The sequence below is a fragment of the Pseudophryne corroboree genome, chromosome 12 (genome assembly GCF_028390025.1).
Source record: "Pseudophryne corroboree isolate aPseCor3 chromosome 12, aPseCor3.hap2, whole genome shotgun sequence".
In the NCBI taxonomy this organism is placed as follows: Eukaryota; Metazoa; Chordata; class Amphibia; order Anura; family Myobatrachidae; genus Pseudophryne; species Pseudophryne corroboree.
In genome coordinates, this window is record NC_086455.1 from 8982671 (window position 1) to 8991755 (window position 9085).

The window sequence follows — 9085 nt, forward strand, 5'->3', positions numbered from 1 at the left end:
TGCAAACAGGAGTGTCTATGGGCCTCAAATTGGGGTCCATTAAGGTTCAAATTCGGCCCTGTAAATTTTCTTCCAGAAAGAATTGGCTTCAGTTCCTGAAGTCCAGAAGTTTGTCAAGGGAGTATTGCATATACAAACCCCTTTTTTGTGCCTCCAGTGGTACTGTGGGATCTCAACGTAGTTCTGGGATTTCTCAAATCACATTGGTTTAAAACCAGTCAAATATGTGGATTTGCAGCATCTCACATAAAAAGTGACCATGCTCTTGGCCCTGGCCTGGACCAGGCGAGTGTCAAATTGGTGGTTTTTTCTCAAAAAAGCCCATATCTGTTTGTCCATTCGGACAGGGCAGAGCTGCGGACTCGTCCCCAGTTCTCTCCCTAAGGTGGTGTCAGTGTTTCACCTGAACCAGCTTATTGTGGTGCCTTGCACCTACTAGGGACTTGGAGGACTCCAAGTTGCTAGAAGTTGTCAGGGCCCTGAAAATATATTCCAGGACAGCTGGAGTCAGAAAATCTGACTCGCTGTTTATACTGTATGCACCCAACAAGTTGGGTGCGCCTGCTTCTAAGCAGTCGATTGCTCGTTGGATTTGTAACACAATTCAACTTGCACATTCTGAGGCAGGCCTGCCACAGTCTAAATCGGTTAAGGCCCATTCCACAAGGAAGGTGGGCTCATCTTGGGCGGCTGCCCGAGAGGTCTCGGCATTACAACTCTGCCGAGCAGCTACGTGGTCAGGGGAGAACACGTTTGTAAAATTCTACAAATTTGATATCCTGGCAAAAGAGGACCTGGAGTTCTCTCATTCGGTGCTGCAGAGTCATCCGCACTCTCCCGCCCGTTTGGGAGCTTTGGTATAATCCCCATGGTCCTTTCAGGAACCCCAGCATCCACTAGGACGATAGAGAAAATAAGAATTTACTTACCGATAATTCTATTTCTCGGAGTCCGTAGTGGATGCTGGGCGCCCATCCCAAGTGCGGATTATCTGCAATACTTGTACATAGTTACAAAAATCGGGTTATTATTGTTGTGAGCCATCTTTTCAGAGGCTCCGCTGTTATCATACTGTTAACTGGGTTTAGATCACAAGTTGTACGGTGTGATTGGTGTGGCTGGTATGAGTCTTACCCGGGATTCAAAATTCCTCCCTTATTGTGTACGCTCGTCCGGGCACAGTACCTAACTGGCTTGGAGGAGGGTCATAGGGGGAGGAGCCAGTGCACACCACCTGATCCTAAAGCTTTACTTTTTGTGCCCTGTCTCCTGCGGAGCCGCTATTCCCCATGGTCCTTTCAGGAACCCCAGCATCCACTACGGACTCCGAGAAATAGAATTATCGGTAAGTAAATTCTTATTATTAACCAGAGGGTGCTACCACAGACCTAAATTACTGGTGTAGACACTATAGAAGTAAAACAATAGCTCTATCTACCGGTGCACAGAGTAAAATGTAACCTTTCATGTTTACATTTTAAAATGTCTTCATTCGGCCAACTTCTCAGCGAATATTTTTTTAAAACAAGAATATAGAATATGTGGATAAAGTTGAAAATTATGTTAAAAAGACAATTAAATTATATTTTACAGCCAATGCCTCTCCTGAGTCTTCCTTTACTATATATACTTGATAGATATCTAATTAATGGGTGGTATTCGTGTGACCGACGGTCGGGAGACCGACTGTCATATGACCTCCTCCAGCTTCTTGACCCCCACTATCCCGATGGTCGGCATGCCGACCAACAGGGACTATTTCCACTCGTGGGTGTCCACGACACCCATAGAGTGGGAATAGAACCCGTGGCGACCGTAGGTCGCCACAGAGCCCGCAAGGGGCTTGCTGCACTCGCCTCTCCCCGCCGGGATCCCGGCGTCGGTATGCTGCCGGGATCCCGGCGTCAGTAAGCTGACCGGCGGTCAGGAGACCGCCGGTCAGCCATACTACACCCCTAATTAATAACCACAGAGTGAATCGGTGTTAAAACGAATTTTATGTTAAGAACTTACCTTTGTTAAAACTCTTTCTACGAGGTACACTGGGCTCCACAAGGATTGGACAATGGGGTGTAGAGTAGGATCTTGATCCGAGGCACCAACAGGCTCAAAGCTTTGACTGTTCCCAGAATGCACAGCACCGCCTCCTATATCACCCCGCCTCCCAGCACAGGAGCTCAGTTTTTAGTTAACCAGCCCAATGCAGTAGCAGGAAAAGAGACGACAACGGTTAGTAGCCACATACACCACACTCTCACGACAGGAGAAGTGTCAGCGGCTAATGCCATACCAACCCAAAGAAGCTAAGTGCGTCAGGGTGGGCGCCTTGTGGAGCCCAGTGTACCTCGCAGAAAGAATTTTAACAAAGGTAAGTTCTTACCATAAAACTCGTTTTCTGCTGCGGGGTACACTGGGCTCCACAAGGATTGGACAATGGGGATGTCCTAAAGCAGTTCCTTATGGGAGGGGACGCACTGTAGCGGGCACAAGAACCCGGCGTCCAAAGGAAGCATCCTGGGAAGCTGCAGTATCGTAGGCATAGAACCTTTTGAACGAGTTCCCTGAGGACCACATAGCCGCCTTGCACAATTGATCAAGGGTCACACCACGTTGGGCCGCCCAAGAAGGTCCAACAGACAGAGTAGAATGGGCCGTAATGTGAGCAGGAGCCGACAGACCAGCCCTCACATAAGCATGTGCAATAACCATTCTAATCCATCTGGCCAGAGTTTGCTTGTGAGCAGGCCAGCCACGTTTGTGAAATCCAAACAACACAAAGAGAGAATCAGATTTTCGAATAGAAGCAGTTCGCTTCACATAGATACGGAGAGCTCGTACCACATCCAAACACCGCTCTTTGGGAGACAAATCAGGAGAGACAAAGGCTGGAACCACAATCTCCTGATTAAGGTGGAACGAAGAAACCACCTTAGGTAAATATCCGGGACGAGTCCTAAGAACCGCCCTGTCACGGTGAAAAATCAGATATGGGGAACTACAAGATAAGGCACCCAGATCCTACACTCTTCTAGCAGAGGCAATAGCCAGCAAGAACACCACCTTAAGGGAAAGCCACTTAAGGTCAGCTGAACCAAGAGGTTCAAATGGAGGCTCCTGCAACGCCTCCAAAACCACCGACAAGTCCCAAGGAGCCACAGGCGGGACATAGGGAGGTTGGATACGCAACACACCCTGAGTGAAAGTATGAACATCAGGTAAAGTCGCAATTTTTCTCTGAAACCACACCGACAAGGCAGAAATATGAACCTTGAGGGAGGCCGGACGCAGGCCTAAATCTAGGCCTTGCTGCAGAAAAGCCAAAAGTTTGGCTGTACTAAACTTGGAAGTGTCATAATTGTTAGATGCGCACAAAACAAAGTAGGAATGCCAGACCCTATGATAAATCCGAGTAGAAGCCGGTTTCCGGGCCCGCAACATAGGGGGTCATTCCGAGGAGTTCGCTCGCAAGCAGCTTTTAGCAGCTTTGCACACGCTAAGCCGCCGCCTACTGGGAGTGAATCTTAGCTTATCAAAATTGCGAACGAAAGATTAGCAGAATTGCGAATAGACACTTAGCAGTTTCTGAGTAGCTCCAGACTTACTCGGCATCTGCGATCAGTTCAGTCAGTTTCGTTCCTGGTTTGACGTCACAAACACACCCAGCGTTCGGCCAGACACTCCTCCGTTTCTCCAGCCACTCCCGCGTTTTTCCCAGAAACGGTAGCGTTTTTTCACACACTCCCATAAAACGGGCAGTTTCCGCCCAGAAACACCCACTTCCTGTCAATCACATTACGATCACCAGAACGAAGAAAAAACCTTGTAATGCCGTGAGTAAAATACCTAACTGCATAGCAAATTTACTTGGCGCAGTCGCACTGCGGACATTGCGCATGCGCATTAGCGACTAATCGCTCCGTTGCGAGAAAAAAATAACGAGCTAACAACTCGGAATGACCCCCATAGTTTTAATGACCCCATCAGAAAACCCTTTAGTCCTCAAGACGGAAGCTTCAAGAGCCACGCCGTCAAAGATAGCCGGGTTAGGTCCTGGTAGACACAGGGGCCCTGAATGAGGAGGTCTGGGCGTTGTGGAAGTAGAATTGGACGCTCCGACGATAGGCCCTGCAGGTCTGAGAACCAGTGCCGCCTGGGCCACGCTGGAGCTATGAGAAGCAGATTTCCTTTTTCTTGCTTGAACTTCCGAATTACCCTGGGCAGGAGTGACACCGGAGGGAACACGTACGGCAGCCGAAACCTCCACGGCACCGCCAGCGGATTCACGAATGCTGCTTGAGGATCCCTTGTCCTTGCTCCGAAGACCGGAACCTTGTGATTGTGTCGAGACGCCAACAGATCCACGTCTGGAAGACCCCACTTTTCCACGAGGAGTTGAAACACTTCTGGATGGAGGCCCCACTCGGTGGCATGCACGTCCTAATGACTGAGAAAGTCCGCTTCCCAATTCAGGACTCCCGGAATAAATATTGCCGATATGGCCGGTAGATGGCGTTCCGCCCAACGTAGAATCCGTGAGACTTCCTTCAGTGCCAAACGGCTTCGAGTGCCGCCTTGATGATTTATGTAAGCCACTGTGGTGGCGTTGTCCGACTGTACTTGAACAGGACAGTTCTGAATTAAATGCTGGGCCAGGTTCAACGCATTAAAGACTGCCCGCAATTCCAGAATGTTGATCGAGAGGAGAGATTCCTCATTGGTCCACCGACCCTGAAGGGAGTGTTGCTCCAGCACCGCGCCCCAACCTCTTAGACTGGCATCTGTCGTCAACAGGACCCAGTTGGATATCCAGAAGGGACGACCCCTGCACAATTGTTGGTCCCGGAGCCACCAGTGTAGCGACAGACGGACCTCCGGAGTCAAGAAGATAATTTGAGACCTGATCCGGTGAGGCAGGCCGTCCCACTTGGCTAGAATCAGCCTCCGGAGGGGGCAAGAATGGAATTGAGCATACTCCACCATGCCGAATGCTGATACCATTAGGCCCAGCACCTGCATTGCCGAATGTATCGACACTTGCGGACGAGAAAGGAAGCAACGAATCCTGTCCTGAATCTTCAGGACTTTCTCCTGAGACAAGAACAACCTCTGGTTGTGAGTGTCCAACAACGCTCCCAGGTGCACCATGCTCTGAGCAGGGACCAGGGAGGATTTCTTCCAGTTGATGAGCCACCTGTGGCCTTGTAGAAACCGGACCGTCATATCCAGATGACGCAGGAGAAGATCTGGGGAATTTGCCAGGATTAACAAGTTGTCCAGATACGGCAGTATCCTGCCCCCTTGATGGTGGAGTACCACCGTCATCACCGCCATAACTTTGGTGAAGACTTGCGGAACCGTTGTTAAACCAAAAGGTAACGCCCGAAACTGGTAATGTAGGTTGCCAATAGCGAACCTCAGGTATTGTTGATGTGACACTGCTATAGGAATATGCAGGTAAGCATCCTGTATGTCCAGGGAGACCATGTAGTCCCCAGGTTCCAAGGCCAGAACTATAGAGCGAAGGGTTTCCATACGGAACTTGGAAACCTTCACAAACCTGTTCAATGCCTTGAGGTTGAGAATGGGCTGGGAGGACCCAATCGGTTTCGGGACTAGAAACAGCGGAGAATAGTACCCCCGGCCCCTCTGAGCAAGAGGCACCTGTACTACGACTCCTGTATCCAGGAGGGTCTGTACCACCGAGTGTAGAGTTTTTGCCTTTGGTCCAAAGGGACGTCTGTCTGGCACAATCGATGAGGGGGTCAGTATTTGAAGGCTATGGCGTAACCTCGAGTGACTACTTCCCGTACCCAGGCATCTGAAGTGGTCTTCAACCATTCCTGGGTATACCCTAGAAGCCGGCCCCCCACCCTGGGATCCCCCAGGGGGAGGTCCGCCTCGTCATGCGGCAGGCTTATCGGTCTTGGCAGCTGGATGACGGGCAGCCCACGCTCTTTTGGGCTTCGGCATACCAGGGTTGGAAGTGCAGGCCTGCTTATGGTACGCCTGACCTTTTGCTTTACCTGAAGGACGAAAGGGGCGAAAGGACGTACCTTTAGCCTTCGACACAGGAGCGGTATTAGGCAGACAGGCAGTTTTGGCAGTAGCCAAGTCGGCTACAATCTTATTTAAGTCCTCCCCAAACAGAATTTCTCCCTTGAATGGGAGTACCGCCAGGGTTTTTCTAGAGTCCAGATCCACAGACCAGGATCACAGCCACAATATCCGGCGAGCCAGGACTGACATAGTAGAGGCCTTGGCTGCTAGGATACCGGCATCAGAAGCCGCCTCTTTAATATATCGAGAAGCTGTGACAATATATGACAAGCATTGTCTAGCATGGTCAGAAGAGATTTCAGCTTCTAACTCCAAGGCCCATGCTTCAATAGCCTCTGCAGCCCATGTAGCTGCAATAGTGGGCCTTTGTGCAGCACCCGTGAGGGTGTAAATCGCTTTAAGACAACCCTCCACACGTTTATCCGTTGGCTCTTTTAGAGACGTGACGGTAGTGACAGGTAGAGCTGAGGAAACCACCATCCTAGCCACATGTGAGTCTACTGGAGGAGGCGTTTCCCAATTTTTAGACAGCTCTGGCGTGAGGGGATAGCGAGCCAGCATCTTCTTTTGAGGCACAAACTTGGTGTCTGGGTTTTCCCAGGGTTCCTGACGTATATCCACTAGGTGGTCAGAGTGAGGTAAAACTTGTTTAACCACCTTCTGACGCTTGTACCTATCTGGTTTCTTAGGAGGGACGGATGGCTCAGGGTCATTCGTTATCTGCAGAATTAACTTAACAGCCTCCAAAAGATCAGGAACATCCACATGTGAACTACCCTCCCCATCAGCCGTATCTGAGTCAGAACCTGAGGGGTCAGTATATGTGCCGTCTTCATCAGACGAGGTGTCAGTTACAGCAGTGGATTGTGAGGAGATGAGCGCTTGCTTAGAGGACCTCTTGGACTTAGGCGAGCGTTGGTCAGACTGTTTAGTAGTCAAGGACTGGTTCAACTTCTTTAATTGAGCAGATAAATCGTCCGCCCACGGCGGGTTAGCTGCAGGGACCACATACGGTTGTACCGGCATTGGGGGTGTCATAGGGGGAGTTAGTTTATGAACTAGCGTATGCAGAAGCGTGGAAAAAGGCCCACGGTGGGTCAGTATTTGCCTCCGTTACCACAGTCCCACTGGGGGGCAAAGAGCCCCCAGAACCAGAGCCCACAGCTGCTATATTCTCCTCATATGGCCCCGTGGCGTCAGCAACACCGGCAGTGTTTTCAACCCCAGAACCGTTACCCTCAGAAGCAGACATGATATAACTTGCAGTATGAGGTAACACAGTACAATTATCAGCAGCACTATATCCCTAAACCCAAACCCCTGCGCAGTGTACTCAGCACTAGCAGAGATAAAGGAGAGATATGGTGACTAAATCACAGAGAAAAATACGTAATACAGTATATCTTTGTGAAAATCCTATATTAGATAACACCTGACGCACCAAGCCCCCTCAGGTTATGGAATATAGGGATAGCAGGTTGAGTGAAAGACACGAAATGGACACCACTCAGCTATCAAATGCACACACAAATAGTCACAGTCTGTACAATGCAGAGGTTATTACTAACAATAATACTGCACTGGACTAGCTTACACAGCTATATAACAAGAGATATAACACTACACAGTAAGAACTGGATGTATATCACAGGGTAATTGTACTAGGAAACCCTGACTAAATGCACTCTTTCTTAACTATCACTGTCTAAAAATGCAGGTAGAATACTTAAGTGTCATGTAAAGTCACAGCACTGACAACCAGGCGGCTTTACACAGGAGGATTTGCCCAAGCAGTCCCAGGAACAGTGAGCTGAGGGATAATGGCGCCCAGACACTGACAGGGAGTGAGGGAGAGACAGATATGCAGCTCCAGGGCGGGAACGCTTGCTAGAAATGGCGCCCTCGGGCTGGGGGAGGGGCTTCAGGTCTAAGCCTTATCCCCTCTGCTGGCAAACCACCGGGTACTGTGGGCGATATTAAAATCGTTTTTAAGAGAAAACCTGACCTGCGCCCATGCCCTGGTGATCTAGTGGGATCGCCTGTACTGCCACAGTGTCCACCGCCAGCGCGCGCGGCCCGCCTCCCACTGACCGCGCCGGATCGCGATAAAGACCGGGACCCGCTTACCACCTCCCGAAGCGCGGCCACGCGATCCTGGAGAGCCCCAGCCGTGTGTGCCTAACGTGAAGAAAACCGGAGCCTCCTGCTGTAGGTACCCGGCAACCAGGGCTCGGGAGTGTACAGCGCCGCTGGGGAGAGCTGGAGCTGCAGCAGTGAATGTCACAAAACATTTACCACCGCTGCTGCCCTTGAAGTCTTCACTTTTTACCTCATAAAAAGCTTTTCTTAGGGCTGCCTGGAGCAGCCCCTCTGTTCAGTGCCTGCTTACTGCAGCACCAACTGACAAACTGAGCTTCTTTGCTGGGAGGTGGGGTTATAGAGGAGGCGGTGCTGTGCATTCTGGGAACAGTCAAAGCTTTAAGCCTGTTGGTGCCTTGGATCAAGATCCTACTCTACACCCCATTGTCCAGACTTGTGAAGCCCAGTGTACCCCGCAGCAGAAACGTGGATAATTATCAGAAAAGTCGTCAGAATGGACACAATTTAAATGTAAAAACAAAGGTAAAATTGTACTCTGCACCAATAGACACCTGTCAGATTGGCATCCGGGACACTATAGGCCGGTTGTAGGGCTGAGCCACAATTGTGATGTATATCTCCTATGTATGTAGCCATTCGTTTCTATATACAGGATTTTACTAATGTTGTGCAGGAGAATCCTCCCCAGCATGCACCTGTTTGGGAGCATTCACATTGCAGTTTGGTTTGTCCCAGCACTGCCTGCTCCAGTCAGTTGTGTCCTCCCTGACCACAAGTCCCGGCGCTTGCTAGGTACTTCCTGACACGCAGGGGGGAATCCAATTGGGAGTGAGGTTTAGCAAGGTAAAAAAAACCTTGCACACCTTGCACCAAATTTTGGGTCATCGCAGGGATGCGCGCTCCCTGTTCCTGCAGTATCCAATTTTTT